Source organism: Chanos chanos, chromosome 11, assembly GCF_902362185.1.
Source record: "Chanos chanos chromosome 11, fChaCha1.1, whole genome shotgun sequence".
NCBI lineage: Eukaryota > Metazoa > Chordata > Actinopteri > Gonorynchiformes > Chanidae > Chanos > Chanos chanos.
The window spans coordinates 18587047-18613337 of NC_044505.1; the positions used below are offsets into that span (position 1 = coordinate 18587047).

The 26291-nt window shown below is 53.2% G+C and overlaps 44 non-coding genes and 1 pseudogene across 44 annotated transcripts; all 45 read right to left on the reverse strand.

The window, feature by feature from the left end:
• Positions 1-4570: 4570 nt before the first annotated feature.
• On the reverse strand, positions 4571-4746 carry LOC115824353 (uncharacterized; annotated as a pseudogene).
• Positions 4747-5116: 370 nt separating this feature from the next.
• Positions 5117-5231, reverse strand: LOC115824258 (U5 spliceosomal RNA). The gene has a single exon (XR_004025650.1). It is a non-coding gene; the product is annotated as a U5 spliceosomal RNA (small nuclear RNA).
• A 296-nt stretch (positions 5232-5527) lies between these two features.
• LOC115824262 (U2 spliceosomal RNA) lies at positions 5528-5718 on the reverse strand. Its single transcript, XR_004025654.1, has one exon. It is a non-coding gene; the product is annotated as a U2 spliceosomal RNA (small nuclear RNA).
• Positions 5719-6088: 370 nt separating this feature from the next.
• On the reverse strand, positions 6089-6203 carry LOC115824259 (U5 spliceosomal RNA). The gene has a single exon (XR_004025651.1). It is a non-coding gene; the product is annotated as a U5 spliceosomal RNA (small nuclear RNA).
• A 296-nt stretch (positions 6204-6499) lies between these two features.
• Positions 6500-6690, reverse strand: LOC115824274 (U2 spliceosomal RNA). Its single transcript, XR_004025665.1, has one exon. It is a non-coding gene; the product is annotated as a U2 spliceosomal RNA (small nuclear RNA).
• A 370-nt stretch (positions 6691-7060) lies between these two features.
• On the reverse strand, positions 7061-7175 carry LOC115824260 (U5 spliceosomal RNA). Its single transcript, XR_004025652.1, has one exon. It is a non-coding gene; the product is annotated as a U5 spliceosomal RNA (small nuclear RNA).
• Positions 7176-7471: 296 nt separating this feature from the next.
• On the reverse strand, positions 7472-7662 carry LOC115824285 (U2 spliceosomal RNA). Its single transcript, XR_004025676.1, has one exon. It is a non-coding gene; the product is annotated as a U2 spliceosomal RNA (small nuclear RNA).
• Positions 7663-8032: 370 nt separating this feature from the next.
• Positions 8033-8147, reverse strand: LOC115824261 (U5 spliceosomal RNA). The gene has a single exon (XR_004025653.1). It is a non-coding gene; the product is annotated as a U5 spliceosomal RNA (small nuclear RNA).
• A 296-nt stretch (positions 8148-8443) lies between these two features.
• On the reverse strand, positions 8444-8634 carry LOC115824297 (U2 spliceosomal RNA). The gene has a single exon (XR_004025687.1). It is a non-coding gene; the product is annotated as a U2 spliceosomal RNA (small nuclear RNA).
• A 370-nt stretch (positions 8635-9004) lies between these two features.
• Positions 9005-9119, reverse strand: LOC115824263 (U5 spliceosomal RNA). Its single transcript, XR_004025655.1, has one exon. It is a non-coding gene; the product is annotated as a U5 spliceosomal RNA (small nuclear RNA).
• Positions 9120-9415: 296 nt separating this feature from the next.
• Positions 9416-9606, reverse strand: LOC115824309 (U2 spliceosomal RNA). Its single transcript, XR_004025697.1, has one exon. It is a non-coding gene; the product is annotated as a U2 spliceosomal RNA (small nuclear RNA).
• Positions 9607-9976: 370 nt separating this feature from the next.
• Positions 9977-10091, reverse strand: LOC115824264 (U5 spliceosomal RNA). The gene has a single exon (XR_004025656.1). It is a non-coding gene; the product is annotated as a U5 spliceosomal RNA (small nuclear RNA).
• Positions 10092-10387: 296 nt separating this feature from the next.
• LOC115824310 (U2 spliceosomal RNA) lies at positions 10388-10578 on the reverse strand. The gene has a single exon (XR_004025698.1). It is a non-coding gene; the product is annotated as a U2 spliceosomal RNA (small nuclear RNA).
• Positions 10579-10948: 370 nt separating this feature from the next.
• On the reverse strand, positions 10949-11063 carry LOC115824266 (U5 spliceosomal RNA). Its single transcript, XR_004025657.1, has one exon. It is a non-coding gene; the product is annotated as a U5 spliceosomal RNA (small nuclear RNA).
• Positions 11064-11359: 296 nt separating this feature from the next.
• On the reverse strand, positions 11360-11550 carry LOC115824311 (U2 spliceosomal RNA). Its single transcript, XR_004025699.1, has one exon. It is a non-coding gene; the product is annotated as a U2 spliceosomal RNA (small nuclear RNA).
• A 371-nt stretch (positions 11551-11921) lies between these two features.
• On the reverse strand, positions 11922-12036 carry LOC115824267 (U5 spliceosomal RNA). The gene has a single exon (XR_004025658.1). It is a non-coding gene; the product is annotated as a U5 spliceosomal RNA (small nuclear RNA).
• Positions 12037-12332: 296 nt separating this feature from the next.
• LOC115824312 (U2 spliceosomal RNA) lies at positions 12333-12523 on the reverse strand. Its single transcript, XR_004025700.1, has one exon. It is a non-coding gene; the product is annotated as a U2 spliceosomal RNA (small nuclear RNA).
• A 370-nt stretch (positions 12524-12893) lies between these two features.
• LOC115824268 (U5 spliceosomal RNA) lies at positions 12894-13008 on the reverse strand. Its single transcript, XR_004025659.1, has one exon. It is a non-coding gene; the product is annotated as a U5 spliceosomal RNA (small nuclear RNA).
• A 296-nt stretch (positions 13009-13304) lies between these two features.
• On the reverse strand, positions 13305-13495 carry LOC115824313 (U2 spliceosomal RNA). The gene has a single exon (XR_004025701.1). It is a non-coding gene; the product is annotated as a U2 spliceosomal RNA (small nuclear RNA).
• A 370-nt stretch (positions 13496-13865) lies between these two features.
• LOC115824269 (U5 spliceosomal RNA) lies at positions 13866-13980 on the reverse strand. Its single transcript, XR_004025660.1, has one exon. It is a non-coding gene; the product is annotated as a U5 spliceosomal RNA (small nuclear RNA).
• A 296-nt stretch (positions 13981-14276) lies between these two features.
• On the reverse strand, positions 14277-14467 carry LOC115824314 (U2 spliceosomal RNA). The gene has a single exon (XR_004025702.1). It is a non-coding gene; the product is annotated as a U2 spliceosomal RNA (small nuclear RNA).
• Positions 14468-14837: 370 nt separating this feature from the next.
• Positions 14838-14952, reverse strand: LOC115824270 (U5 spliceosomal RNA). Its single transcript, XR_004025661.1, has one exon. It is a non-coding gene; the product is annotated as a U5 spliceosomal RNA (small nuclear RNA).
• Positions 14953-15248: 296 nt separating this feature from the next.
• On the reverse strand, positions 15249-15439 carry LOC115824316 (U2 spliceosomal RNA). Its single transcript, XR_004025704.1, has one exon. It is a non-coding gene; the product is annotated as a U2 spliceosomal RNA (small nuclear RNA).
• Positions 15440-15809: 370 nt separating this feature from the next.
• On the reverse strand, positions 15810-15924 carry LOC115824271 (U5 spliceosomal RNA). Its single transcript, XR_004025662.1, has one exon. It is a non-coding gene; the product is annotated as a U5 spliceosomal RNA (small nuclear RNA).
• A 296-nt stretch (positions 15925-16220) lies between these two features.
• Positions 16221-16411, reverse strand: LOC115824317 (U2 spliceosomal RNA). The gene has a single exon (XR_004025705.1). It is a non-coding gene; the product is annotated as a U2 spliceosomal RNA (small nuclear RNA).
• Positions 16412-16781: 370 nt separating this feature from the next.
• LOC115824272 (U5 spliceosomal RNA) lies at positions 16782-16896 on the reverse strand. Its single transcript, XR_004025663.1, has one exon. It is a non-coding gene; the product is annotated as a U5 spliceosomal RNA (small nuclear RNA).
• Positions 16897-17192: 296 nt separating this feature from the next.
• LOC115824318 (U2 spliceosomal RNA) lies at positions 17193-17383 on the reverse strand. The gene has a single exon (XR_004025706.1). It is a non-coding gene; the product is annotated as a U2 spliceosomal RNA (small nuclear RNA).
• Positions 17384-17753: 370 nt separating this feature from the next.
• LOC115824273 (U5 spliceosomal RNA) lies at positions 17754-17868 on the reverse strand. The gene has a single exon (XR_004025664.1). It is a non-coding gene; the product is annotated as a U5 spliceosomal RNA (small nuclear RNA).
• Positions 17869-18164: 296 nt separating this feature from the next.
• Positions 18165-18355, reverse strand: LOC115824319 (U2 spliceosomal RNA). The gene has a single exon (XR_004025707.1). It is a non-coding gene; the product is annotated as a U2 spliceosomal RNA (small nuclear RNA).
• Positions 18356-18719: 364 nt separating this feature from the next.
• LOC115824275 (U5 spliceosomal RNA) lies at positions 18720-18834 on the reverse strand. Its single transcript, XR_004025666.1, has one exon. It is a non-coding gene; the product is annotated as a U5 spliceosomal RNA (small nuclear RNA).
• A 296-nt stretch (positions 18835-19130) lies between these two features.
• Positions 19131-19321, reverse strand: LOC115824320 (U2 spliceosomal RNA). Its single transcript, XR_004025708.1, has one exon. It is a non-coding gene; the product is annotated as a U2 spliceosomal RNA (small nuclear RNA).
• Positions 19322-19685: 364 nt separating this feature from the next.
• LOC115824276 (U5 spliceosomal RNA) lies at positions 19686-19800 on the reverse strand. The gene has a single exon (XR_004025667.1). It is a non-coding gene; the product is annotated as a U5 spliceosomal RNA (small nuclear RNA).
• Positions 19801-20096: 296 nt separating this feature from the next.
• On the reverse strand, positions 20097-20287 carry LOC115824321 (U2 spliceosomal RNA). The gene has a single exon (XR_004025709.1). It is a non-coding gene; the product is annotated as a U2 spliceosomal RNA (small nuclear RNA).
• Positions 20288-20657: 370 nt separating this feature from the next.
• LOC115824277 (U5 spliceosomal RNA) lies at positions 20658-20772 on the reverse strand. The gene has a single exon (XR_004025668.1). It is a non-coding gene; the product is annotated as a U5 spliceosomal RNA (small nuclear RNA).
• Positions 20773-21068: 296 nt separating this feature from the next.
• Positions 21069-21259, reverse strand: LOC115824322 (U2 spliceosomal RNA). The gene has a single exon (XR_004025710.1). It is a non-coding gene; the product is annotated as a U2 spliceosomal RNA (small nuclear RNA).
• A 370-nt stretch (positions 21260-21629) lies between these two features.
• On the reverse strand, positions 21630-21744 carry LOC115824278 (U5 spliceosomal RNA). Its single transcript, XR_004025669.1, has one exon. It is a non-coding gene; the product is annotated as a U5 spliceosomal RNA (small nuclear RNA).
• Positions 21745-22040: 296 nt separating this feature from the next.
• On the reverse strand, positions 22041-22231 carry LOC115824323 (U2 spliceosomal RNA). The gene has a single exon (XR_004025711.1). It is a non-coding gene; the product is annotated as a U2 spliceosomal RNA (small nuclear RNA).
• Positions 22232-22601: 370 nt separating this feature from the next.
• On the reverse strand, positions 22602-22716 carry LOC115824279 (U5 spliceosomal RNA). The gene has a single exon (XR_004025670.1). It is a non-coding gene; the product is annotated as a U5 spliceosomal RNA (small nuclear RNA).
• Positions 22717-23012: 296 nt separating this feature from the next.
• Positions 23013-23203, reverse strand: LOC115824325 (U2 spliceosomal RNA). Its single transcript, XR_004025712.1, has one exon. It is a non-coding gene; the product is annotated as a U2 spliceosomal RNA (small nuclear RNA).
• Positions 23204-23573: 370 nt separating this feature from the next.
• Positions 23574-23688, reverse strand: LOC115824280 (U5 spliceosomal RNA). The gene has a single exon (XR_004025671.1). It is a non-coding gene; the product is annotated as a U5 spliceosomal RNA (small nuclear RNA).
• A 296-nt stretch (positions 23689-23984) lies between these two features.
• Positions 23985-24175, reverse strand: LOC115824326 (U2 spliceosomal RNA). The gene has a single exon (XR_004025713.1). It is a non-coding gene; the product is annotated as a U2 spliceosomal RNA (small nuclear RNA).
• A 370-nt stretch (positions 24176-24545) lies between these two features.
• On the reverse strand, positions 24546-24660 carry LOC115824281 (U5 spliceosomal RNA). The gene has a single exon (XR_004025672.1). It is a non-coding gene; the product is annotated as a U5 spliceosomal RNA (small nuclear RNA).
• A 296-nt stretch (positions 24661-24956) lies between these two features.
• On the reverse strand, positions 24957-25147 carry LOC115824328 (U2 spliceosomal RNA). Its single transcript, XR_004025715.1, has one exon. It is a non-coding gene; the product is annotated as a U2 spliceosomal RNA (small nuclear RNA).
• A 370-nt stretch (positions 25148-25517) lies between these two features.
• LOC115824282 (U5 spliceosomal RNA) lies at positions 25518-25632 on the reverse strand. The gene has a single exon (XR_004025673.1). It is a non-coding gene; the product is annotated as a U5 spliceosomal RNA (small nuclear RNA).
• Positions 25633-25928: 296 nt separating this feature from the next.
• Positions 25929-26119, reverse strand: LOC115824329 (U2 spliceosomal RNA). Its single transcript, XR_004025716.1, has one exon. It is a non-coding gene; the product is annotated as a U2 spliceosomal RNA (small nuclear RNA).
• Between the last annotated feature and the right edge of the window lie 172 nt (positions 26120-26291).

Sequence of the window (26291 nt, forward strand, 5' to 3'; positions counted from 1 at the left end):
GAAGCTAAACTTTCCGCACTGTATAGCTCAACAGGAGTGCCGGATATTACGCACCAATGACAATGTGTCTTGTTGTCTAGTCTACTCCTCGCACCGTATCGAGGGAAAGGCTGTTCAGGAATTTAACTCGGATGATATTTTCCACGAAATTGTGAAGAAACATTGAAACGCGAGACGCTGACTATTGATTTTCAGTACTTGTAACTCAGCACTAAGTTTGAGAAAGCACAACGCTTTCTGTGTTCCTCCCGGCCAAATCTCTGGCACATGGGCATACACTGGCTTAATCATAGCGACACGAATATGAGACGCTAAAATGACAACACCGCAGGTGATTAATACGGACAGCCATGAGGCAGAGTGACAGGATTTTACAATGGTTCAAATAGCTGGGAAATGTTTTGCTACCTTGTCGAGAAAGTTTTCGACGAGGCTAAAAAGTGACCTGCAGTGGCTACATACCACATAATAGAAACAATTAGCTAGCTAACAGGCTATCGGTTGTAAACAACATATGGGGTACGTTAGAACCCCCTCACCTAAGAGTGCGTGAATTCCACTTTACCCTTCTTTGAGAGATGCTATCCCCACAGTTCCTGTGTACTCGGAATGAGAATTCTTACTTAAATGCCCCGTGGTACTTCAAAACAATAGAAATTTGTTGTACCATGATCATCTCTGGGTAGCGCTAAACCACTCCCGCACGCAGCACACTCCTCTTGTTTGCATGCATGACATCAGAGCTGAGGTACCATGTTTCAATGGGGAGGGGGAGAGGGGGCGTTGAATAATGAAGTGTGATTCACGTTTGCCAATGACCGCATTACGCATAGCATCTCAGGACAAGTACACCGGTACATTAACAGTCAAAGTTAATTATTCAGTTAGATCACTACGGTGAAGTCAGGGGCTGGATAGACACTGGTTCTTTCGAAAACCAGACTTAGATAGTAGCTAATAAACTTTGACCAGTTATACGTAATCATCCTATTAACTCCATCACCGGAACAGCTTAGCCTTAAATGCACAAAAGCGACAAATCGAAGTTGAACCACCTGTGCGAACTTTCATAAGTGCAAGTACTAACCTGTATCCAGCGTTTCATCGTAACCTGTTGCTGTAATCCTGTTCCGTTTCTCTGTAACAAAGTGTATTGCATTACAGTTTAAATTCGTGTGATCGCATTGTCATTTCTAATTAAATGGGACTGAACATATTTCTTGGCGAGTAATATTAATATAAAACATAAATGTTGTCCACAGAATATCAGAGCCTGCCTGCTTTTACGTCAAGGTCTGTAAACTCTGACATTAGCAAAGCAAATCAATCGAGCGTCTGCTAACACAGGTCTTACATGCATTTTTTTTTTTTGATTGACTCTTAAAAATCCTAAAAACAGACGACCAAAAAGTTGTAAAGTTTTTCAAGGCTACCTCAAACAAGTCTTATCTCTCTGTTAAATCTCAATACTTCCAGTGCAAACCCAGTGCCAACTTTACTGGATCTTCCCGCGATGAATAAATAAATAAATAGATAAAATGTGATTTGCCGCAAATTACTGGCTAAGCAGCTGCCAATAAAGAATTGTGAAATTACAATGACGCACTGTGACCAAAAAAATACATTATATTCCTGTAAGACTTCAAAATAATCAACTTTGCCAAAAAAAAAAAAAAAATAGAGTATTACAATATTTAACAGTAATTTGTAGAGAATAAATAAATTACAGTTCTACAGTAACCATCTGTAATTTCTTTAACTACAGTGTTTTCCTGTACAGAGTTTCAGCAAGAGTTGCTGACAAAGTATTTTTAAAGTATGATCAACACATAGCTGTACAATTATCTGACGTAGGCCTACTTATTTTACAACTAAACACTGTCATCCTTTAGTGGAAATGAGATATAACCACTATTTCAGAGATGATGAGGCAAAAATTTGTACTTTTTATATTGTTTAACAACCTGACAATCATAAAACCTCATTTGGGGCAGCCCATGGCCTAGAGGTTAGAGAATCAGGCTTATGACTGAAGGGTCACTGGTTTGATTCCAAAAACTGGCAGGAAAACACTCCTGGTTGAGAAATGCTTGAGCAAGGCACTTAACCCCCAACTACTCCCTGGGTGCAGCTGTGCCTGGGGAGTTCATTGCCCCTGTGCCTGGTGTGTGTGCCCACTACTCGTGTGTAAGGATGGGTTAAATGCAGAGGTTAAATTCACTGATTCTATTATTTTTTAGGAAGGTACATTTTAGATGCAATTCCTTCTTGAATGAAAGGCCTTGGACTTGTTGGTCCACCTTTTTTTTCAAAGTGAGTGAGTAATTGCTAATTACATGTATAGACCTTTAGACTGCAGTAGGATTAGTTTTAGGCAGTAGGCGTTTTGTTGGGAGATAAGGGGGCATGCCATCCCCCTTGTTAGCAAAATGACCAAAATGCATCCCCGTTGTTAACCCGCCATCCCCCTATGTACTCTATAGAGTAGTGTCAGTGACCATTGGGCCATCCTCCCTGTTAAAAAATAACAAATCACCTACTGGTTTTACGCTATTCTAAACATTCACCTGACGTTCGTATTTCACTCTTCAATCTCTCAAAAACAAAATGTTCAAAAAGTGCTGGAGTTACACGTTGTAACTCAGGAAAACACAGAGCCAATTAAAGTTTTGATGTTTTACGTATTATTCAATATATTTAGAAAAATATTCAGTCTTTTCAGTTCATGTAGTTTATCTGGAGAGCACTTTCTGAATGCAGCCCAAGTACAAAGAGACCATCTACAATGTACAGTGCCTATGCCAGTGAATTGAACTTATTTAGAATCAGAATCAGATCTATTTGTCAGTACTTGTCAGATACAGGGATTTGTCTTGGCATTTCATGAAACTGCTTAACACAGGGTAACAAATGCACAGGTACAGACATAAGCTACAGAATGGAAAAATATGCAAAGTACAGGCAAACACCAAAATACAATTCACATTACACCATTTGCAGTATATACAGTAATATGCCAGACATCACAAAGGGGCAAACACCTAAAATAATTCACAGTATGAACAACATTAACTACACACAGACCTGTACACAAAACAATCTATAGTATGTACATTTCAATGTGCAAGAATACAGTGAGACAAGTGCAGTTATGAAATCAGTATACCCAATGACACTCCAGTTCAATAGTGCAAGAGCGTGAAGAAGTTAAGTGCAGCTATGTGAAAATGAGCAGTAGGGCATTCCGGTTCTGGTCCTGAATGCATGAAACACATTAATAATTGTAATAGTTCAGTGTTTCTCAGCTGGAATGGAGTGTTTTGGCAGGAGGATGCTGGTTAAGCATAGAGGTGGCACTGGGAAAGACACTATTCAGGTGCCTGTTGGCTTTGACTTTCTGTTGCTCATAAGGGGTTTACCAGAACAAAGGTTCTAAAAAAAGTGATGTCCTTGGCACTGTAGAGTAGAGAGAAAAAAAAGTTACTCTAGGTAGAGTTAAAATATCTCCTCTGGAACCCACTTAAGTAAGAGTAAAATAGTCACTCAAACTTTGCAAAAACGGTTGTCAGTTTAACTCTACTGAAAGTACTTTTTTTTACGCAGGAAAAAAACTTTTTTTATGCTTTTACTTTTGCCACCTCTGTTTACATTTATGAATGAACAGTAAAAAATTTTGCAAAATATTGTTGAGAATTATCGATGTTTTAGGATTGTTTTAGTGACACCTTTGCCCCTCCCCTTTTATCTGCTCTGTTATATACTTTGTTCTCTAAAGACGATTTTAATATGGATGTTCATGCTGATTGCAGTGCTGTTGCACAATTTCTAACTTCAACCTCAACTCAAAAATAAAGGAAATCATGCAAGGTCAGCTAAAATATATTTCACGGTTCACAGGGGTTCTCTAGCGGTGTGGTGCACTGCAGCTAATAATAATGTAAAGAAGGCATAAAGTAGATGTAAACAGCATTCTCACTCCTTTTGCCTGTGTACGGAGGTGATTGAGTGAAATGAGACATGACAAGCTACTATATTAAGAATAAGATAAAAGTAATAGTAACGGATATCTAAATTTATTAACAATAAATTTTAGGGAAATTTTTTATAACAACTGCCAAACACTATTCTGTAATATGCAGTTCTGTCATTAAATGCAGGGTAGAATTTGTGTGAACTTGTTAGCATGCTTTAAAACAAGTTACAAGGCTAATTAGCTGAATGTTTATATAAATACAGAGACGTAAAAATCCATGTAAACCACTACAACTATGTATTTTAATGTAACCAGGTCAGTTTATCTTCCTTACATGGAATCGTCATGTGCTATATTATACTGTACTAAACAATCTTGAAACTTGGAAAAATATTTTCCTAGTTGCTGGCGTATGTAAGTGGCTAAGTGTCATCTTGCTTTTCATAGATTGCCTTGAAGCCACAGAAAAAGCAAATGAACAATACTATCATCATACTGGACCATCAGAAAAAATTACACTTACGACCCTTTGCCAAATTATTTCAAGATCAACACTGGCACAGACATTGAAAAAGCAATCAAAAGAAGAAGAAGAAGAAGAAGAACAAAAAAACCCCAGTATGTTAACATATGCTACTACGATAACCACTCATACCAACTCCCTGTTCTAAAAATGCGCTTAATATGGCGTTCTCGGATAGAGAACGTATCAGATATTAAACTGATAAGAACAGATACTACACTTGATCTTAGCCAAAAGGCCGAGAAGCGATAACCCCCAAGCTGCCCGGGCGGGAGGACTGCCCCCGCTGACAGGGGCCGTTATGCCGCGGTAGCAGGTGGGAGGGCCTTTTCGGTCCCCACAGAAGCTTTTTCCCAGCATGCCCCCTGGGGCACACGCAAGCCGGCGCTTGACCCGGCACGCCGCCTCACGGAAGCAGCCTATTCTTAGAAGCCTTGGCCAAAATCAACGCTGCCAAAGGCTTTGGACAAACCAGTCCAAGGAGCCCCACACATGGCTTCCCTCAGGCACACACAACAAGGCCTGTCCTAAAGCATGCCAGAGCCAAGGGAAGAGAAGGGCAAGGCTGCTCCTTCTGCTTCCGCTTCCGCTTCCGCTTCTGTTCTTTGACAGCTCAAAGCAGCTCTGCCTTGGCAGAGCCTCCAAAAATACAGAGAACTCTTCAAACTTCCTCTCCACGGAAATCTTTAGTAAAAGGCGAAAGATTTGTACGCGAATGAAGAGAAAGCCGAGCTACCAGCAGCCAGGCGGCGGCCCAGGGACCCCCTGGCTTGGCGCGGCTTGAAACTTGACGGTAGCCAGGGAGACGCACCTCATCGCGTTCTAGCCTTCATCCTCTGTTTGCGGGCTAAGACTTGAACCATCAGACTCCCTTTGTGTTGGGCTGGGGGGTGTTGCCAATCCAGCAAGGCCCTGGCACAAGCGTTGACAAGTCTCCTCACAGCCGCAGGAGCGATGGGCTGCTTTCTAAGACTGGGCTGAAGAGGAGAGCAAACGCTCAGCACTTCTGCTCTAATTTTGGACCAACCAGAGGAAAGCGCACCGCTCTCGGAAGCACTGCAATACCGAGCCGATGCGTGGAGCGGCCGGAGCAAGCCCCTGTGCCGACTCCCTGTTCTAAAAATGCGCTTAATATGGCGTTCTCGGATAGAGAACGTATCAGATATTAAACTGATAAGAACAGATACTACACTTGATCTTAGCCAAAAGGCCGAGAAGCGATAACCCCCAAGCTGCCCGGGCGGGAGGACTGCCCCCGCTGACAGGGGCCGTTATGCCGCGGTAGCAGGTGGGAGGGCCTTTTCGGTGCCCACAGAAGCTTGTTCCCAGCATGCCCCCTGGGGCACACGCAAGCCGGCGCTTGACCCGGCACGCCGCCTCACGGAAGCAGCCTATTCTTAGAAGCCTTGGCCAAAATCAACGCTGCCAAAGGCTTTGGACAAACCAGTCCAAGGAGCCCCACACATGGCTTCCCTCAGGCACACACAACAAGGCCTGTCCTAAAGCATGCCAGAGCCAAGGGAAGAGAAGGGCAAGGCTGCTCCTTCTGCTTCCGCTTCCGCTTCCGCTTCTGTTCTTTGACAGCTCAAAGCAGCTCTGCCTTGGCAGAGCCTCCAAAAATACAGAGAACTCTTCAAACTTCCTCTCCACGGAAATCTTTAGTAAAAGGCGAAAGATTTGTACGCGAATGAAGAGAAAGCCGAGCTACCAGCAGCCAGGCGGCGGCCCAGGGACCCCCTGGCTTGGCGCGGCTTGAAACTTGACGGTAGCCAGGGAGACGCACCTCATCGCGTTCTAGCCTTCATCCTCTGTTTGCGGGCTAAGACTTGAACCATCAGACTCCCTTTGTGTTGGGCTGGGGGGTGTTGCCAATCCAGCAAGGCCCTGGCACAAGCGTTGACAAGTCTCCTCACAGCCGCAGGAGCGATGGGCTGCTTTCTAAGACTGGGCTGAAGAGGAGAGCAAACGCTCAGCACTTCTGCTCTAATTTTGGACCAACCAGAGGAAAGCGCACCGCTCTCGGAAGCACTGCAATACCGAGCCGATGCGTGGAGCGGCCGGAGCAAGCCCCTGTGCCGACTCCCTGTTCTAAAAATGCGCTTAATATGGCGTTCTCGGATAGAGAACGTATCAGATATTAAACTGATAAGAACAGATACTACACTTGATCTTAGCCAAAAGGCCGAGAAGCGATAACCCCCAAGCTGCCCGGGCGGGAGGACTGGCCCCGCTGACAGGGGCCGTTATGCCGCGGTAGCAGGTGGGAGGGCCTTTTCGGTCCCCACAGAAGCTTGTTCCCAGCATGCCCCCTGGGGCACACGCAAGCCGGCGCTTGACCCGGCACGCCGCCTCACGGAAGCAGCCTATTCTTAGAAGCCTTGGCCAAAATCAACGCTGCCAAAGGCTTTGGACAAACCAGTCCAAGGAGCCCCACACATGGCTTCCCTCAGGCACACACAACAAGGCCTGTCCTAAAGCATGCCAGAGCCAAGGGAAGAGAAGGGCAAGGCTGCTCCTTCTGCTTCCGCTTCCGCTTCCGCTTCTGTTCTTTGACAGCTCAAAGCAGCTCTGCCTTGGCAGAGCCTCCAAAAATACAGAGAACTCTTCAAACTTCCTCTCCACGGAAATCTTTAGTAAAAGGCGAAAGATTTGTACGCGAATGAAGAGAAAGCCGAGCTACCAGCAGCCAGGCGGCGGCCCAGGGACCCCCTGGCTTGGCGCGGCTTGAAACTTGACGGTAGCCAGGGAGACGCACCTCATCGCGTTCTAGCCTTCATCCTCTGTTTGCGGGCTAAGACTTGAACCATCAGACTCCCTTTGTGTTGGGCTGGGGGGTGTTGCCAATCCAGCAAGGCCCTGGCACAAGCGTTGACAAGTTTCCTCACAGCCGCAGGAACGATGGGCTGCTTTCTAAGACTGGGCTGAAGAGGAGAGCAAACGCTCAGCACTTCTGCTCTAATTTTGGACCAACCAGAGGAAAGCGCACCGCTCTCGGAAGCACTGCAATACCGAGCCGATGCGTGGAGCGGCCGGAGCAAGCCCCTGTGCCGACTCCCTGTTCTAAAAATGCGCTTAATATGGCGTTCTCGGATAGAGAACGTATCAGATATTAAACTGATAAGAACAGATACTACACTTGATCTTAGCCAAAAGGCCGAGAAGCGATAACCCCCAAGCTGCCCGGGCGGGAGGACTGCCCCCGCTGACAGGGGCCGTTATGCCGCGGTAGCAGGTGGGAGGGCCTTTTCGGTCCCCACAGAAGCTTTTTCCCAGCATGCCCCCTGGGGCACACGCAAGCCGGCGCTTGACCCGGCACGCCGCCTCACGGAAGCAGCCTATTCTTAGAAGCCTTGGCCAAAATCAACGCTGCCAAAGGCTTTGGACAAACCAGTCCAAGGAGCCCCACACATGGCTTCCCTCAGGCACACACAACAAGGCCTGTCCTAAAGCATGCCAGAGCCAAGGGAAGAGAAGGGCAAGGCTGCTCCTTCTGCTTCCGCTTCCGCTTCCGCTTCTGTTCTTTGACAGCTCAAAGCAGCTCTGCCTTGGCAGAGCCTCCAAAAATACAGAGAACTCTTCAAACTTCCTCTCCACGGAAATCTTTAGTAAAAGGCGAAAGATTTGTACGCGAATGAAGAGAAAGCCGAGCTACCAGCAGCCAGGCGGCGGCCCAGGGACCCCCTGGCTTGGCGCGGCTTGAAACTTGACGGTAGCCAGGGAGACGCACCTCATCGCGTTCTAGCCTTCATCCTCTGTTTGCGGGCTAAGACTTGAACCATCAGACTCCCTTTGTGTTGGGCTGGGGGGTGTTGCCAATCCAGCAAGGCCCTGGCACAAGCGTTGACAAGTCTCCTCACAGCCGCAGGAGCGATGGGCTGCTTTCTAAGACTGGGCTGAAGAGGAGAGCAAACGCTCAGCACTTCTGCTCTAATTTTGGACCAACCAGAGGAAAGCGCACCGCTCTCGGAAGCACTGCAATACCGAGCCGATGCGTGGAGCGGCCGGAGCAAGCCCCTGTGCCGACTCCCTGTTCTAAAAATGCGCTTAATATGGCGTTCTCGGATAGAGAACGTATCAGATATTAAACTGATAAGAACAGATACTACACTTGATCTTAGCCAAAAGGCCGAGAAGCGATAACCCCCAAGCTGCCCGGGCGGGAGGACTGCCCCCGCTGACAGGGGCCGTTATGCCGCGGTAGCAGGTGGGAGGGCCTTTTCGGTCCCCACAGAAGCTTGTTCCCAGCATGCCCCCTGGGGCACACGCAAGCCGGCGCTTGACCCGGCACGCCGCCTCACGGAAGCAGCCTATTCTTAGAAGCCTTGGCCAAAATCAACGCTGCCAAAGGCTTTGGACAAACCAGTCCAAGGAGCCCCACACATGGCTTCCCTCAGGCACACACAACAAGGCCTGTCCTAAAGCATGCCAGAGCCAAGGGAAGAGAAGGGCAAGGCTGCTCCTTCTGCTTCCGCTTCCGCTTCCGCTTCTGTTCTTTGACAGCTCAAAGCAGCTCTGCCTTGGCAGAGCCTCCAAAAATACAGAGAACTCTTCAAACTTCCTCTCCACGGAAATCTTTAGTAAAAGGCGAAAGATTTGTACGCGAATGAAGAGAAAGCCGAGCTACCAGCAGCCAGGCGGCGGCCCAGGGACCCCCTGGCTTGGCGCGGCTTGAAACTTGACGGTAGCCAGGGAGACGCACCTCATCGCGTTCTAGCCTTCATCCTCTGTTTGCGGGCTAAGACTTGAACCATCAGACTCCCTTTGTGTTGGGCTGGGGGGTGTTGCCAATCCAGCAAGGCCCTGGCACAAGCGTTGACAAGTCTCCTCACAGCCGCAGGAACGATGGGCTGCTTTCTAAGACTGGGCTGAAGAGGAGAGCAAACGCTCAGCACTTCTGCTCTAATTTTGGACCAACCAGAGGAAAGCGCACCGCTCTCGGAAGCACTGCAATACCGAGCCGATGCGTGGAGCGGCCGGAGCAAGCCCCTGTGCCGACTCCCTGTTCTAAAAATGCGCTTAATATGGCGTTCTCGGATAGAGAACGTATCAGATATTAAACTGATAAGAACAGATACTACACTTGATCTTAGCCAAAAGGCCGAGAAGCGATAACCCCCAAGCTGCCCGGGCGGGAGGACTGCCCCCGCTGACAGGGGCCGTTATGCCGCGGTAGCAGGTGGGAGGGCCTTTTCGGTCCCCACAGAAGCTTGTTCCCAGCATGCCCCCTGGGGCACACGCAAGCCGGCGCTTGACCCGGCACGCCGCCTCACGGAAGCAGCCTATTCTTAGAAGCCTTGGCCAAAATCAACGCTGCCAAAGGCTTTGGACAAACCAGTCCAAGGAGCCCCACACATGGCTTCCCTCAGGCACACACAACAAGGCCTGTCCTAAAGCATGCCAGAGCCAAGGGAAGAGAAGGGCAAGGCTGCTCCTTCTGCTTCCGCTTCCGCTTCCGCTTCTGTTCTTTGACAGCTCAAAGCAGCTCTGCCTTGGCAGAGCCTCCAAAAATACAGAGAACTCTTCAAACTTCCTCTCCACGGAAATCTTTAGTAAAAGGCGAAAGATTTGTACGCGAATGAAGAGAAAGCCGAGCTACCAGCAGCCAGGCGGCGGCCCAGGGACCCCCTGGCTTGGCGCGGCTTGAAACTTGACGGTAGCCAGGGAGACGCACCTCATCGCGTTCTAGCCTTCATCCTCTGTTTGCGGGCTAAGACTTGAACCATCAGACTCCCTTTGTGTTGGGCTGGGGGGTGTTGCCAATCCAGCAAGGCCCTGGCACAAGCGTTGACAAGTCTCCTCACAGCCGCAGGAGCGATGGGCTGCTTTCTAAGACTGGGCTGAAGAGGAGAGCAAACGCTCAGCACTTCTGCTCTAATTTTGGACCAACCAGAGGAAAGCGCACCGCTCTCGGAAGCACTGCAATACCGAGCCGATGCGTGGAGCGGCCGGAGCAAGCCCCTGTGCCGACTCCCTGTTCTAAAAATGCGCTTAATATGGCGTTCTCGGATAGAGAACGTATCAGATATTAAACTGATAAGAACAGATACTACACTTGATCTTAGCCAAAAGGCCGAGAAGCGATAACCCCCAAGCTGCCCGGGCGGGAGGACTGCCCCCGCTGACAGGGGCCGTTATGCCGCGGTAGCAGGTGGGAGGGCCTTTTCGGTCCCCACAGAAGCTTGTTCCCAGCATGCCCCCTGGGGCACACGCAAGCCGGCGCTTGACCCGGCACGCCGCCTCACGGAAGCAGCCTATTCTTAGAAGCCTTGGCCAAAATCAACGCTGCCAAAGGCTTTGGACAAACCAGTCCAAGGAGCCCCACACATGGCTTCCCTCAGGCACACACAACAAGGCCTGTCCTAAAGCATGCCAGAGCCAAGGGAAGAGAAGGGCAAGGCTGCTCCTTCTGCTTCCGCTTCCGCTTCCGCTTCTGTTCTTTGACAGCTCAAAGCAGCTCTGCCTTGGCAGAGCCTCCAAAAATACAGAGAACTCTTCAAACTTCCTCTCCACGGAAATCTTTAGTAAAAGGCGAAAGATTTGTACGCGAATGAAGAGAAAGCCGAGCTACCAGCAGCCAGGCGGCGGCCCAGGGACCCCCTGGCTTGGCGCGGCTTGAAACTTGACGGTAGCCAGGGAGACGCACCTCATCGCGTTCTAGCCTTCATCCTCTGTTTGCGGGCTAAGACTTGAACCATCAGACTCCCTTTGTGTTGGGCTGGGGGGTGTTGCCAATCCAGCAAGGCCCTGGCACAAGCGTTGACAAGTCTCCTCACAGCCGCAGGAGCGATGGGCTGCTTTCTAAGACTGGGCTGAAGAGGAGAGCAAACGCTCAGCACTTCTGCTCTAATTTTGGACCAACCAGAGGAAAGCGCACCGCTCTCGGAAGCACTGCAATACCGAGCCGATGCGTGGAGCGGCCGGAGCAAGCCCCTGTGCCGACTCCCTGTTCTAAAAATGCGCTTAATATGGCGTTCTCGGATAGAGAACGTATCAGATATTAAACTGATAAGAACAGATACTACACTTGATCTTAGCCAAAAGGCCGAGAAGCGATAACCCCCAAGCTGCCCGGGCGGGAGGACTGCCCCCGCTGACAGGGGCCGTTATGCCGCGGTAGCAGGTGGGAGGGCCTTTTCGGTCCCCCACAGAAGCTTGTTCCCAGCATGCCCCCTGGGGCACACGCAAGCCGGCGCTTGACCCGGCACGCCGCCTCACGGAAGCAGCCTATTCTTAGAAGCCTTGGCCAAAATCAACGCTGCCAAAGGCTTTGGACAAACCAGTCCAAGGAGCCCCACACATGGCTTCCCTCAGGCACACACAACAAGGCCTGTCCTAAAGCATGCCAGAGCCAAGGGAAGAGAAGGGCAAGGCTGCTCCTTCTGCTTCCGCTTCCGCTTCCGCTTCTGTTCTTTGACAGCTCAAAGCAGCTCTGCCTTGGCAGAGCCTCCAAAAATACAGAGAACTCTTCAAACTTCCTCTCCACGGAAATCTTTAGTAAAAGGCGAAAGATTTGTACGCGAATGAAGAGAAAGCCGAGCTACCAGCAGCCAGGCGGCGGCCCAGGGACCCCCTGGCTTGGCGCGGCTTGAAACTTGACGGTAGCCAGGGAGACGCACCTCATCGCGTTCTAGCCTTCATCCTCTGTTTGCGGGCTAAGACTTGAACCATCAGACTCCCTTTGTGTTGGGCTGGGGGGTGTTGCCAATCCAGCAAGGCCCTGGCACAAGCGTTGACAAGTCTCCTCACAGCCGCAGGAGCGATGGGCTGCTTTCTAAGACTGGGCTGAAGAGGAGAGCAAACGCTCAGCACTTCTGCTCTAATTTTGGACCAACCAGAGGAAAGCGCACCGCTCTCGGAAGCACTGCAATACCGAGCCGATGCGTGGAGCGGCCGGAGCAAGCCCCTGTGCCGACTCCCTGTTCTAAAAATGCGCTTAATATGGCGTTCTCGGATAGAGAACGTATCAGATATTAAACTGATAAGAACAGATACTACACTTGATCTTAGCCAAAAGGCCGAGAAGCGATAACCCCCAAGCTGCCCGGGCGGGAGGACTGCCCCCGCTGACAGGGGCCGTTATGCCGCGGTAGCAGGTGGGAGGGCCTTTTCGGTCCCCACAGAAGCTTGTTCCCAGCATGCCCCCTGGGGCACACGCAAGCCGGCGCTTGACCCGGCACGCCGCCTCACGGAAGCAGCCTATTCTTAGAAGCCTTGGCCAAAATCAACGCTGCCAAAGGCTTTGGACAAACCAGTCCAAGGAGCCCCACACATGGCTTCCCTCAGGCACACACAACAAGGCCTGTCCTAAAGCATGCCAGAGCCAAGGGAAGAGAAGGGCAAGGCTGCTCCTTCTGCTTCCGCTTCCGCTTCCGCTTCTGTTCTTTGACAGCTCAAAGCAGCTCTGCCTTGGCAGAGCCTCCAAAAATACAGAGAACTCTTCAAACTTCCTCTCCACGGAAATCTTTAGTAAAAGGCGAAAGATTTGTACGCGAATGAAGAGAAAGCCGAGCTACCAGCAGCCAGGCGGCGGCCCAGGGACCCCCTGGCTTGGCGCGGCTTGAAACTTGACGGTAGCCAGGGAGACGCACCTCATCGCGTTCTAGCCTTCATCCTCTGTTTGCGGGCTAAGACTTGAACCATCAGACTCCCTTTGTGTTGGGCTGGGGGGTGTTGCCAATCCAGCAAGGCCCTGGCACAAGCGTTGACAAGTCTCCTCACAGCCGCAGGAGCGATGGGCTGCTTTCTAAGACTGGGCTGAAGAGGAGAGCAAACGCTCAGCACTTCTGCTCTAATTTTGGACCAACCAGAGGAAAGCGCACCGCTCTCGGAAGCACTGCAATACCGAGCCGATGCGTGGAGCGGCCGGAGCAAGCCCCTGTGCCGACTCCCTGTTCTAAAAATGCGCTTAATATGGCGTTCTCGGATAGAGAACGTATCAGATATTAAACTGATAAGAACAGATACTACACTTGATCTTAGCCAAAAGGCCGAGAAGCGATAACCCCCAAGCTGCCCGGGCGGGAGGACTGCCCCCGCTGACAGGGGCCGTTATGCCGCGGTAGCAGGTGGGAGGGCCTTTTCGGTCCCCACAGAAGCTTGTTCCCAGCATGCCCCCTGGGGCACACGCAAGCCGGCGCTTGACCCGGCACGCCGCCTCACGGAAGCAGCCTATTCTTAGAAGCCTTGGCCAAAATCAACGCTGCCAAAGGCTTTGGACAAACCAGTCCAAGGAGCCCCACACATGGCTTCCCTCAGGCACACACAACAAGGCCTGTCCTAAAGCATGCCAGAGCCAAGGGAAGAGAAGGGCAAGGCTGCTCCTTCTGCTTCCGCTTCCGCTTCCGCTTCTGTTCTTTGACAGCTCAAAGCAGCTCTGCCTTGGCAGAGCCTCCAAAAATACAGAGAACTCTTCAAACTTCCTCTCCACGGAAATCTTTAGTAAAAGGCGAAAGATTTGTACGCGAATGAAGAGAAAGCCGAGCTACCAGCAGCCAGGCGGCGGCCCAGGGACCCCCTGGCTTGGCGCGGCTTGAAACTTGACGGTAGCCAGGGAGACGCACCTCATCGCGTTCTAGCCTTCATCCTCTGTTTGCGGGCTAAGACTTGAACCATCAGACTCCCTTTGTGTTGGGCTGGGGGGTGTTGCCAATCCAGCAAGGCCCTGGCACAAGCGTTGACAAGTCTCCTCACAGCCGCAGGAGCGATGGGCTGCTTTCTAAGACTGGGCTGAAGAGGAGAGCAAACGCTCAGCACTTCTGCTCTAATTTTGGACCAACCAGAGGAAAGCGCACCGCTCTCGGAAGCACTGCAATACCGAGCCGATGCGTGGAGCGGCCGGAGCAAGCCCCTGTGCCGACTCCCTGTTCTAAAAATGCGCTTAATATGGCGTTCTCGGATAGAGAACGTATCAGATATTAAACTGATAAGAACAGATACTACACTTGATCTTAGCCAAAAGGCCGAGAAGCGATAACCCCCAAGCTGCCCGGGCGGGAGGACTGGCCCCGCTGACAGGGGCCGTTATGCCGCGGTAGCAGGTGGGAGGGCCTTTTCGGTCCCCACAGAAGCTTGTTCCCAGCATGCCCCCTGGGGCACACGCAAGCCGGCGCTTGACCCGGCACGCCGCCTCACGGAAGCAGCCTATTCTTAGAAGCCTTGGCCAAAATCAACGCTGCCAAAGGCTTTGGACAAACCAGTCCAAGGAGCCCCACACATGGCTTCCCTCAGGCACACACAACAAGGCCTGTCCTAAAGCATGCCAGAGCCAAGGGAAGAGAAGGGCAAGGCTGCTCCTTCTGCTTCCGCTTCCGCTTCCGCTTCTGTTCTTTGACAGCTCAAAGCAGCTCTGCCTTGGCAGAGCCTCCAAAAATACAGAGAACTCTTCAAACTTCCTCTCCACGGAAATCTTTAGTAAAAGGCGAAAGATTTGTACGCGAATGAAGAGAAAGCCGAGCTACCAGCAGCCAGGCGGCGGCCCAGGGACCCCCTGGCTTGGCGCGGCTTGAAACTTGACGGTAGCCAGGGAGACGCACCTCATCGCGTTCTAGCCTTCATCCTCTGTTTGCGGGCTAAGACTTGAACCATCAGACTCCCTTTGTGTTGGGCTGGGGGGTGTTGCCAATCCAGCAAGGCCCTGGCACAAGCGTTGACAAGTCTCCTCACAGCCGCAGGAGCGATGGGCTGCTTTCTAAGACTGGGCTGAAGAGGAGAGCAAACGCTCAGCACTTCTGCTCTAATTTTGGACCAACCAGAGGAAAGCGCACCGCTCTCGGAAGCACTGCAATACCGAGCCGATGCGTGGAGCGGCCGGAGCAAGCCCCTGTGCCGACTCCCTGTTCTAAAAATGCGCTTAATATGGCGTTCTCGGATAGAGAACGTATCAGATATTAAACTGATAAGAACAGATACTACACTTGATCTTAGCCAAAAGGCCGAGAAGCGATAACCCCCAAGCTGCCCGGGCGGGAGGACTGCCCCCGCTGACAGGGGCCGTTATGCCGCGGTAGCAGGTGGGAGGGCCTTTTCGGTCCCCACAGAAGCTTGTTCCCAGCATGCCCCCTGGGGCACACGCAAGCCGGCGCTTGACCCGGCACGCCGCCTCACGGAAGCAGCCTATTCTTAGAAGCCTTGGCCAAAATCAACGCTGCCAAAGGCTTTGGACAAACCAGTCCAAGGAGCCCCACACATGGCTTCCCTCAGGCACACACAACAAGGCCTGTCCTAAAGCATGCCAGAGCCAAGGGAAGAGAAGGGCAAGGCTGCTCCTTCTGCTTCCGCTTCCGCTTCCGCTTCTGTTCTTTGACAGCTCAAAGCAGCTCTGCCTTGGCAGAGCCTCCAAAAATACAGAGAACTCTTCAAACTTCCTCTCCACGGAAATCTTTAGTAAAAGGCGAAAGATTTGTACGCGAATGAAGAGAAAGCCGAGCTACCAGCAGCCAGGCGGCGGCCCAGGGACCCCCTGGCTTGGCGCGGCTTGAAACTTGACGGTAGCCAGGGAGACGCACCTCATCGCGTTCTAGCCTTCATCCTCTGTTTGCGGGCTAAGACTTGAACCATCAGACTCCCTTTGTGTTGGGCTGGGGGGTGTTGCCAATCCAGCAAGGCCCTGGCACAAGCGTTGACAAGTCTCCTCACAGCCGCAGGAGCGATGGGCTGCTTTCTAAGACTGGGCTGAAGAGGAGAGCAAACGCTCAGCACTTCTGCTCTAATTTTGGACCAACCAGAGGAAAGCGCACCGCTCTCGGAAGCACTGCAATACCGAGCCGATGCGTGGAGCGGCCGGAGCAAGCCCCTGTGCCGACTCCCTGTTCTAAAAATGCGCTTAATATGGCGTTCTCGGATAGAGAACGTATCAGATATTAAACTGATAAGAACAGATACTACACTTGATCTTAGCCAAAAGGCCGAGAAGCGATAACCCCCAAGCTGCCCGGGCGGGAGGACTGCCCCCGCTGACAGGGGCCGTTATGCCGCGGTAGCAGGTGGGAGGGCCTTTTCGGTCCCCACAGAAGCTTGTTCCCAGCATGCCCCCTGGGGCACACGCAAGCCGGCGCTTGACCCGGCACGCCGCCTCACGGAAGCAGCCTATTCTTAGAAGCCTTGGCCAAAATCAACGCTGCCAAAGGCTTTGGACAAACCAGTCCAAGGAGCCCCACACATGGCTTCCCTCAGGCACACACAACAAGGCCTGTCCTAAAGCATGCCAGAGCCAAGGGAAGAGAAGGGCAAGGCTGCTCCTTCTGCTTCCGCTTCCGCTTCCGCTTCTGTTCTTTGACAGCTCAAAGCAGCTCTGCCTTGGCAGAGCCTCCAAAAATACAGAGAACTCTTCAAACTTCCTCTCCACGGAAATCTTTAGTAAAAGGCGAAAGATTTGTACGCGAATGAAGAGAAAGCCGAGCTACCAGCAGCCAGGCGGCGGCCCAGGGACCCCCTGGCTTGGCGCGGCTTGAAACTTGACGGTAGCCAGGGAGACGCACCTCATCGCGTTCTAGCCTTCATCCTCTGTTTGCGGGCTAAGACTTGAACCATCAGACTCCCTTTGTGTTGGGCTGGGGGGTGTTGCCAATCCAGCAAGGCCCTGGCACAAGCGTTGACAAGTCTCCTCACAGCCGCAGGAGCGATGGGCTGCTTTCTAAGACTGGGCTGAAGAGGAGAGCAAACGCTCAGCACTTCTGCTCTAATTTTGGACCAACCAGAGGAAAGCGCACCGCTCTCGGAAGCACTGCAATACCGAGCCGATGCGTGGAGCGGCCGGAGCAAGCCCCTGTGCCGACTCCCTGTTCTAAAAATGCGCTTAATATGGCGTTCTCGGATAGAGAACGTATCAGATATTAAACTGATAAGAACAGATACTACACTTGATCTTAGCCAAAAGGCCGAGAAGCGATAACCCCCAAGCTGCCCGGGCGGGAGGACTGCCCCCGCTGACAGGGGCCGTTATGCCGCGGTAGCAGGTGGGAGGGCCTTTTCGGTCCCCACAGAAGCTTGTTCCCAGCATGCCCCCTGGGGCACACGCAAGCCGGCGCTTGACCCGGCACGCCGCCTCACGGAAGCAGCCTATTCTTAGAAGCCTTGGCCAAAATCAACGCTGCCAAAGGCTTTGGACAAACCAGTCCAAGGAGCCCCACACATGGCTTCCCTCAGGCACACACAACAAGGCCTGTCCTAAAGCATGCCAGAGCCAAGGGAAGAGAAGGGCAAGGCTGCTCCTTCTGCTTCCGCTTCCGCTTCCGCTTCTGTTCTTTGACAGCTCAAAGCAGCTCTGCCTTGGCAGAGCCTCCAAAAATACAGAGAACTCTTCAAACTTCCTCTCCACGGAAATCTTTAGTAAAAGGCGAAAGATTTGTACGCGAATGAAGAGAAAGCCGAGCTACCAGCAGCCAGGCGGCGGCCCAGGGACCCCCTGGCTTGGCGCGGCTTGAAACTTGACGGTAGCCAGGGAGACGCACCTCATCGCGTTCTAGCCTTCATCCTCTGTTTGCGGGCTAAGACTTGAACCATCAGACTCCCTTTGTGTTGGGCTGGGGGGTGTTGCCAATCCAGCAAGGCCCTGGCACAAGCGTTGACAAGTCTCCTCACAGCCGCAGGAGCGATGGGCTGCTTTCTAAGACTGGGCTGAAGAGGAGAGCAAACGCTCAGCACTTCTGCTCTAATTTTGGACCAACCAGAGGAAAGCGCACCGCTCTCGGAAGCACTGCAATACCGAGCCGATGCGTGGAGCGGCCGGAGCAAGCCCCTGTGCCGACTCCCTGTTCTAAAAATGCGCTTAATATGGCGTTCTCGGATAGAGAACGTATCAGATATTAAACTGATAAGAACAGATACTACACTTGATCTTAGCCAAAAGGCCGAGAAGCGATAACCCCCAAGCTGCCCGGGCGGGAGGACTGCCCCCGCTGACAGGGGCCGTTATGCCGCGGTAGCAGGTGGGAGGGCCTTTTCGGTCCCCACAGAAGCTTGTTCCCAGCATGCCCCCTGGGGCACACGCAAGCCGGCGCTTGACCCGGCACGCCGCCTCACGGAAGCAGCCTATTCTTAGAAGCCTTGGCCAAAATCAACGCTGCCAAAGGCTTTGGACAAACCAGTCCAAGGAGCCCCACACATGGCTTCCCTCAGGCACACACAACAAGGCCTGTCCTAAAGCATGCCAGAGCCAAGGGAAGAGAAGGGCAAGGCTGCTCCTTCTGCTTCCGCTTCCGCTTCTGTTCTTTGACAGCTCAAAGCAGCTCTGCCTTGGCAGAGCCTCCAAAAATACAGAGAACTCTTCAAACTTCCTCTCCACGGAAATCTTTAGTAAAAGGCGAAAGATTTGTACGCGAATGAAGAGAAAGCCGAGCTACCAGCAGCCAGGCGGCGGCCCAGGGACCCCCTGGCTTGGCGCGGCTTGAAACTTGACGGTAGCCAGGGAGACGCACCTCATCGCGTTCTAGCCTTCATCCTCTGTTTGCGGGCTAAGACTTGAACCATCAGACTCCCTTTGTGTTGGGCTGGGGGGTGTTGCCAATCCAGCAAGGCCCTGGCACAAGCGTTGACAAGTCTCCTCACAGCCGCAGGAGCGATGGGCTGCTTTCTAAGACTGGGCTGAAGAGGAGAGCAAACGCTCAGCACTTCTGCTCTAATTTTGGACCAACCAGAGGAAAGCGCACCGCTCTCGGAAGCACTGCAATACCGAGCCGATGCGTGGAGCGGCCGGAGCAAGCCCCTGTGCCGACTCCCTGTTCTAAAAATGCGCTTAATATGGCGTTCTCGGATAGAGAACGTATCAGATATTAAACTGATAAGAACAGATACTACACTTGATCTTAGCCAAAAGGCCGAGAAGCGATAACCCCCAAGCTGCCCGGGCGGGAGGACTGCCCCCGCTGACAGGGGCCGTTATGCCGCGGTAGCAGGTGGGAGGGCCTTTTCGGTCCCCACAGAAGCTTGTTCCCAGCATGCCCCCTGGGGCACACGCAAGCCGGCGCTTGACCCGGCACGCCGCCTCACGGAAGCAGCCTATTCTTAGAAGCCTTGGCCAAAATCAACGCTGCCAAAGGCTTTGGACAAACCAGTCCAAGGAGCCCCACACATGGCTTCCCTCAGGCACACACAACAAGGCCTGTCCTAAAGCATGCCAGAGCCAAGGGAAGAGAAGGGCAAGGCTGCTCCTTCTGCTTCCGCTTCCGCTTCTGTTCTTTGACAGCTCAAAGCAGCTCTGCCTTGGCAGAGCCTCCAAAAATACAGAGAACTCTTCAAACTTCCTCTCCACGGAAATCTTTAGTAAAAGGCGAAAGATTTGTACGCGAATGAAGAGAAAGCCGAGCTACCAGCAGCCAGGCGGCGGCCCAGGGACCCCCTGGCTTGGCGCGGCTTGAAACTTGACGGTAGCCAGGGAGACGCACCTCATCGCGTTCTAGCCTTCATCCTCTGTTTGCGGGCTAAGACTTGAACCATCAGACTCCCTTTGTGTTGGGCTGGGGGGTGTTGCCAATCCAGCAAGGCCCTGGCACAAGCGTTGACAAGTCTCCTCACAGCCGCAGGAGCGATGGGCTGCTTTCTAAGACTGGGCTGAAGAGGAGAGCAAACGCTCAGCACTTCTGCTCTAATTTTGGACCAACCAGAGGAAAGCGCACCGCTCTCGGAAGCACTGCAATACCGAGCCGATGCGTGGAGCGGCCGGAGCAAGCCCCTGTGCCGACTCCCTGTTCTAAAAATGCGCTTAATATGGCGTTCTCGGATAGAGAACGTATCAGATATTAAACTGATAAGAACAGATACTACACTTGATCTTAGCCAAAAGGCCGAGAAGCGATAACCCCCAAGCTGCCCGGGCGGGAGGACTGCCCCCGCTGACAGGGGCCGTTATGCCGCGGTAGCAGGTGGGAGGGCCTTTTCGGTCCCCACAGAAGCTTGTTCCCAGCATGCCCCCTGGGGCACACGCAAGCCGGCGCTTGACCCGGCACGCCGCCTCACGGAAGCAGCCTATTCTTAGAAGCCTTGGCCAAAATCAACGCTGCCAAAGGCTTTGGACAAACCAGTCCAAGGAGCCCCACACATGGCTTCCCTCAGGCACACACAACAAGGCCTGTCCTAAAGCATGCCAGAGCCAAGGGAAGAGAAGGGCAAGGCTGCTCCTTCTGCTTCCGCTTCCGCTTCCGCTTCTGTTCTTTGACAGCTCAAAGCAGCTCTGCCTTGGCAGAGCCTCCAAAAATACAGAGAACTCTTCAAACTTCCTCTCCACGGAAATCTTTAGTAAAAGGCGAAAGATTTGTACGCGAATGAAGAGAAAGCCGAGCTACCAGCAGCCAGGCGGCGGCCCAGGGACCCCCTGGCTTGGCGCGGCTTGAAACTTGACGGTAGCCAGGGAGACGCACCTCATCGCGTTCTAGCCTTCATCCTCTGTTTGCGGGCTAAGACTTGAACCATCAGACTCCCTTTGTGTTGGGCTGGGGGGTGTTGCCAATCCAGCAAGGCCCTGGCACAAGCGTTGACAAGTCTCCTCACAGCCGCAGGAGCGATGGGCTGCTTTCTAAGACTGGGCTGAAGAGGAGAGCAAACGCTCAGCACTTCTGCTCTAATTTTGGACCAACCAGAGGAAAGCGCACCGCTCTCGGAAGCACTGCAATACCGAGCCGATGCGTGGAGCGGCCGGAGCAAGCCCCTGTGCCGACTCCCTGTTCTAAAAATGCGCTTAATATGGCGTTCTCGGATAGAGAACGTATCAGATATTAAACTGATAAGAACAGATACTACACTTGATCTTAGCCAAAAGGCCGAGAAGCGATAACCCCCAAGCTGCCCGGGCGGGAGGACTGCCCCCGCTGACAGGGGCCGTTATGCCGCGGTAGCAGGTGGGAGGGCCTTTTCGGTCCCCACAGAAGCTTGTTCCCAGCATGCCCCCTGGGGCACACGCAAGCCGGCGCTTGACCCGGCACGCCGCCTCACGGAAGCAGCCTATTCTTAGAAGCCTTGGCCAAAATCAACGCTGCCAAAGGCTTTGGACAAACCAGTCCAAGGAGCCCCACACATGGCTTCCCTCAGGCACACACAACAAGGCCTGTCCTAAAGCATGCCAGAGCCAAGGGAAGAGAAGGGCAAGGCTGCTCCTTCTGCTTCCGCTTCCGCTTCCGCTTCTGTTCTTTGACAGCTCAAAGCAGCTCTGCCTTGGCAGAGCCTCCAAAAATACAGAGAACTCTTCAAACTTCCTCTCCACGGAAATCTTTAGTAAAAGGCGAAAGATTTGTACGCGAATGAAGAGAAAGCCGAGCTACCAGCAGCCAGGCGGCGGCCCAGGGACCCCCTGGCTTGGCGCGGCTTGAAACTTGACGGTAGCCAGGGAGACGCACCTCATCGCGTTCTAGCCTTCATCCTCTGTTTGCGGGCTAAGACTTGAACCATCAGACTCCCTTTGTGTTGGGCTGGGGGGTGTTGCCAATCCAGCAAGGCCCTGGCACAAGCGTTGACAAGTCTCCTCACAGCCGCAGGAGCGATGGGCTGCTTTCTAAGACTGGGCTGAAGAGGAGAGCAAACGCTCAGCACTTCTGCTCTAATTTTGGACCAACCAGAGGAAAGCGCACCGCTCTCGGAAGCACTGCAATACCGAGCCGATGCGTGGAGCGGCCGGAGCAAGCCCCTGTGCCGACTCCCTGTTCTAAAAATGCGCTTAATATGGCGTTCTCGGATAGAGAACGTATCAGATATTAAACTGATAAGAACAGATACTACACTTGATCTTAGCCAAAAGGCCGAGAAGCGATAACCCCCAAGCTGCCCGGGCGGGAGGACTGCCCCCGCTGACAGGGGCCGTTATGCCGCGGTAGCAGGTGGGAGGGCCTTTTCGGTCCCCACAGAAGCTTGTTCCCAGCATGCCCCCTGGGGCACACGCAAGCCGGCGCTTGACCCGGCACGCCGCCTCACGGAAGCAGCCTATTCTTAGAAGCCTTGGCCAAAATCAACGCTGCCAAAGGCTTTGGACAAACCAGTCCAAGGAGCCCCACACATGGCTTCCCTCAGGCACACACAACAAGGCCTGTCCTAAAGCATGCCAGAGCCAAGGGAAGAGAAGGGCAAGGCTGCTCCTTCTGCTTCCGCTTCCGCTTCCGCTTCTGTTCTTTGACAGCTCAAAGCAGCTCTGCCTTGGCAGAGCCTCCAAAAATACAGAGAACTCTTCAAACTTCCTCTCCACGGAAATCTTTAGTAAAAGGCGAAAGATTTGTACGCGAATGAAGAGAAAGCCGAGCTACCAGCAGCCAGGCGGCGGCCCAGGGACCCCCTGGCTTGGCGCGGCTTGAAACTTGACGGTAGCCAGGGAGACGCACCTCATCGCGTTCTAGCCTTCATCCTCTGTTTGCGGGCTAAGACTTGAACCATCAGACTCCCTTTGTGTTGGGCTGGGGGGTGTTGCCAATCCAGCAAGGCCCTGGCACAAGCGTTGACAAGTCTCCTCACAGCCGCAGGAGCGATGGGCTGCTTTCTAAGACTGGGCTGAAGAGGAGAGCAAACGCTCAGCACTTCTGCTCTAATTTTGGACCAACCAGAGGAAAGCGCACCGCTCTCGGAAGCACTGCAATACCGAGCCGATGCGTGGAGCGGCCGGAGCAAGCCCCTGTGCCGACTCCCTGTTCTAAAAATGCGCTTAATATGGCGTTCTCGGATAGAGAACGTATCAGATATTAAACTGATAAGAACAGATACTACACTTGATCTTAGCCAAAAGGCCGAGAAGCGATAACCCCCAAGCTGCCCGGGCGGGAGGACTGCCCCCGCTGACAGGGGCCGTTATGCCGCGGTAGCAGGTGGGAGGGCCTTTTCGGTCCCCACAGAAGCTTGTTCCCAGCATGCCCCCTGGGGCACACGCAAGCCGGCGCTTGACCCGGCACGCCGCCTCACGGAAGCAGCCTATTCTTAGAAGCCTTGGCCAAAATCAACGCTGCCAAAGGCTTTGGACAAACCAGTCCAAGGAGCCCCACACATGGCTTCCCTCAGGCACACACAACAAGGCCTGTCCTAAAGCATGCCAGAGCCAAGGGAAGAGAAGGGCAAGGCTGCTCCTTCTGCTTCCGCTTCCGCTTCCGCTTCTGTTCTTTGACAGCTCAAAGCAGCTCTGCCTTGGCAGAGCCTCCAAAAATACAGAGAACTCTTCAAACTTCCTCTCCACGGAAATCTTTAGTAAAAGGCGAAAGATTTGTACGCGAATGAAGAGAAAGCCGAGCTACCAGCAGCCAGGCGGCGGCCCAGGGACCCCCTGGCTTGGCGCGGCTTGAAACTTGACGGTAGCCAGGGAGACGCACCTCATCGCGTTCTAGCCTTCATCCTCTGTTTGCGGGCTAAGACTTGAACCATCAGACTCCCTTTGTGTTGGGCTGGGGGGTGTTGCCAATCCAGCAAGGCCCTGGCACAAGCGTTGACAAGTCTCCTCACAGCCGCAGGAGCGATGGGCTGCTTTCTAAGACTGGGCTGAAGAGGAGAGCAAACGCTCAGCACTTCTGCTCTAATTTTGGACCAACCAGAGGAAAGCGCACCGCTCTCGGAAGCACTGCAATACCGAGCCGATGCGTGGAGCGGCCGGAGCAAGCCCCTGTGCCGACTCCCTGTTCTAAAAATGCGCTTAATATGGCGTTCTCGGATAGAGAACGTATCAGATATTAAACTGATAAGAACAGATACTACACTTGATCTTAGCCAAAAGGCCGAGAAGCGATAACCCCCAAGCTGCCCGGGCGGGAGGACTGCCCCCGCTGACAGGGGCCGTTATGCCGCGGTAGCAGGTGGGAGGGCCTTTTCGGTCCCCACAGAAGCTTGTTCCCAGCATGCCCCCTGGGGCACACGCAAGCCGGCGCTTGACCCGGCACGCCGCCTCACGGAAGCAGCCTATTCTTAGAAGCCTTGGCCAAAATCAACGCTGCCAAAGGCTTTGGACAAACCAGTCCAAGGAGCCCCACACATGGCTTCCCTCAGGCACACACAACAAGGCCTGTCCTAAAGCATGCCAGAGCCAAGGGAAGAGAAGGGCAAGGCTGCTCCTTCTGCTTCCGCTTCCGCTTCCGCTTCTGTTCTTTGACAGCTCAAAGCAGCTCTGCCTTGGCAGAGCCTCCAAAAATACAGAGAACTCTTCAAACTTCCTCTCCACGGAAATCTTTAGTAAAAGGCGAAAGATTTGTACGCGAATGAAGAGAAAGCCGAGCTACCAGCAGCCAGGCGGCGGCCCAGGGACCCCCTGGCTTGGCGCGGCTTGAAACTTGACGGTAGCCAGGGAGACGCACCTCATCGCGTTCTAGCCTTCATCCTCTGTTTGCGGGCTAAGACTTGAACCATCAGACTCCCTTTGTGTTGGGCTGGGGGGTGTTGCCAATCCAGCAAGGCCCTGGCACAAGCGTTGACAAGTCTCCTCACAGCCGCAGGAGCGATGGGCTGCTTTCTAAGACTGGGCTGAAGAGGAGAGCAAACGCTCAGCACTTCTGCTCTAATTTTGGACCAACCAGAGGAAAGCGCACCGCTCTCGGAAGCACTGCAATACCGAGCCGATGCGTGGAGCGGCCGGAGCAAGCCCCTGTGCCGACTCCCTGTTCTAAAAATGCGCTTAATATGGCGTTCTCGGATAGAGAACGTATCAGATATTAAACTGATAAGAACAGATACTACACTTGATCTTAGCCAAAAGGCCGAGAAGCGATAACCCCCAAGCTGCCCGGGCGGGAGGACTGCCCCCGCTGACAGGGGCCGTTATGCCGCGGTAGCAGGTGGGAGGGCCTTTTCGGTCCCCACAGAAGCTTGTTCCCAGCATGCCCCCTGGGGCACACGCAAGCCGGCGCTTGACCCGGCACGCCGCCTCACGGAAGCAGCCTATTCTTAGAAGCCTTGGCCAAAATCAACGCTGCCAAAGGCTTTGGACAAACCAGTCCAAGGAGCCCCACACATGGCTTCCCTCAGGCACACACAACAAGGCCTGTCCTAAAGCATGCCAGAGCCAAGGGAAGAGAAGGGCAAGGCTGCTCCTTCTGCTTCCGCTTCCGCTTCCGCTTCTGTTCTTTGACAGCTCAAAGCAGCTCTGCCTTGGCAGAGCCTCCAAAAATACAGAGAACTCTTCAAACTTCCTCTCCACGGAAATCTTTAGTAAAAGGCGAAAGATTTGTACGCGAATGAAGAGAAAGCCGAGCTACCAGCAGCCAGGCGGCGGCCCAGGGACCCCCTGGCTTGGCGCGGCTTGAAACTTGACGGTAGCCAGGGAGACGCACCTCATCGCGTTCTAGCCTTCATCCTCTGTTTGCGGGCTAAGACTTGAACCATCAGACTCCCTTTGTGTTGGGCTGGGGGGTGTTGCCAATCCAGCAAGGCCCTGGCACAAGCGTTGACAAGTCTCCTCACAGCCGCAGGAGCGATGGGCTGCTTTCTAAGACTGGGCTGAAGAGGAGAGCAAACGCTCAGCACTTCTGCTCTAATTTTGGACCAACCAGAGGAAAGCGCACCGCTCTCGGAAGCACTGCAATACCGAGCCGATGCGTGGAGCGGCCGGAGCAAGCCCCTGTGCCGACTCCCTGTTCTAAAAATGCGCTTAATATGGCGTTCTCGGATAGAGAACGTATCAGATATTAAACTGATAAGAACAGATACTACACTTGATCTTAGCCAAAAGGCCGAGAAGCGATAACCCCCAAGCTGCCCGGGCGGGAGGACTGCCCCCGCTGACAGGGGCCGTTATGCCGCGGTAGCAGGTGGGAGGGCCTTTTCGGTCCCCACAGAAGCTTGTTCCCAGCATGCCCCCTGGGGCACACGCAAGCCGGCGCTTGACCCGGCACGCCGCCTCACGGAAGCAGCCTA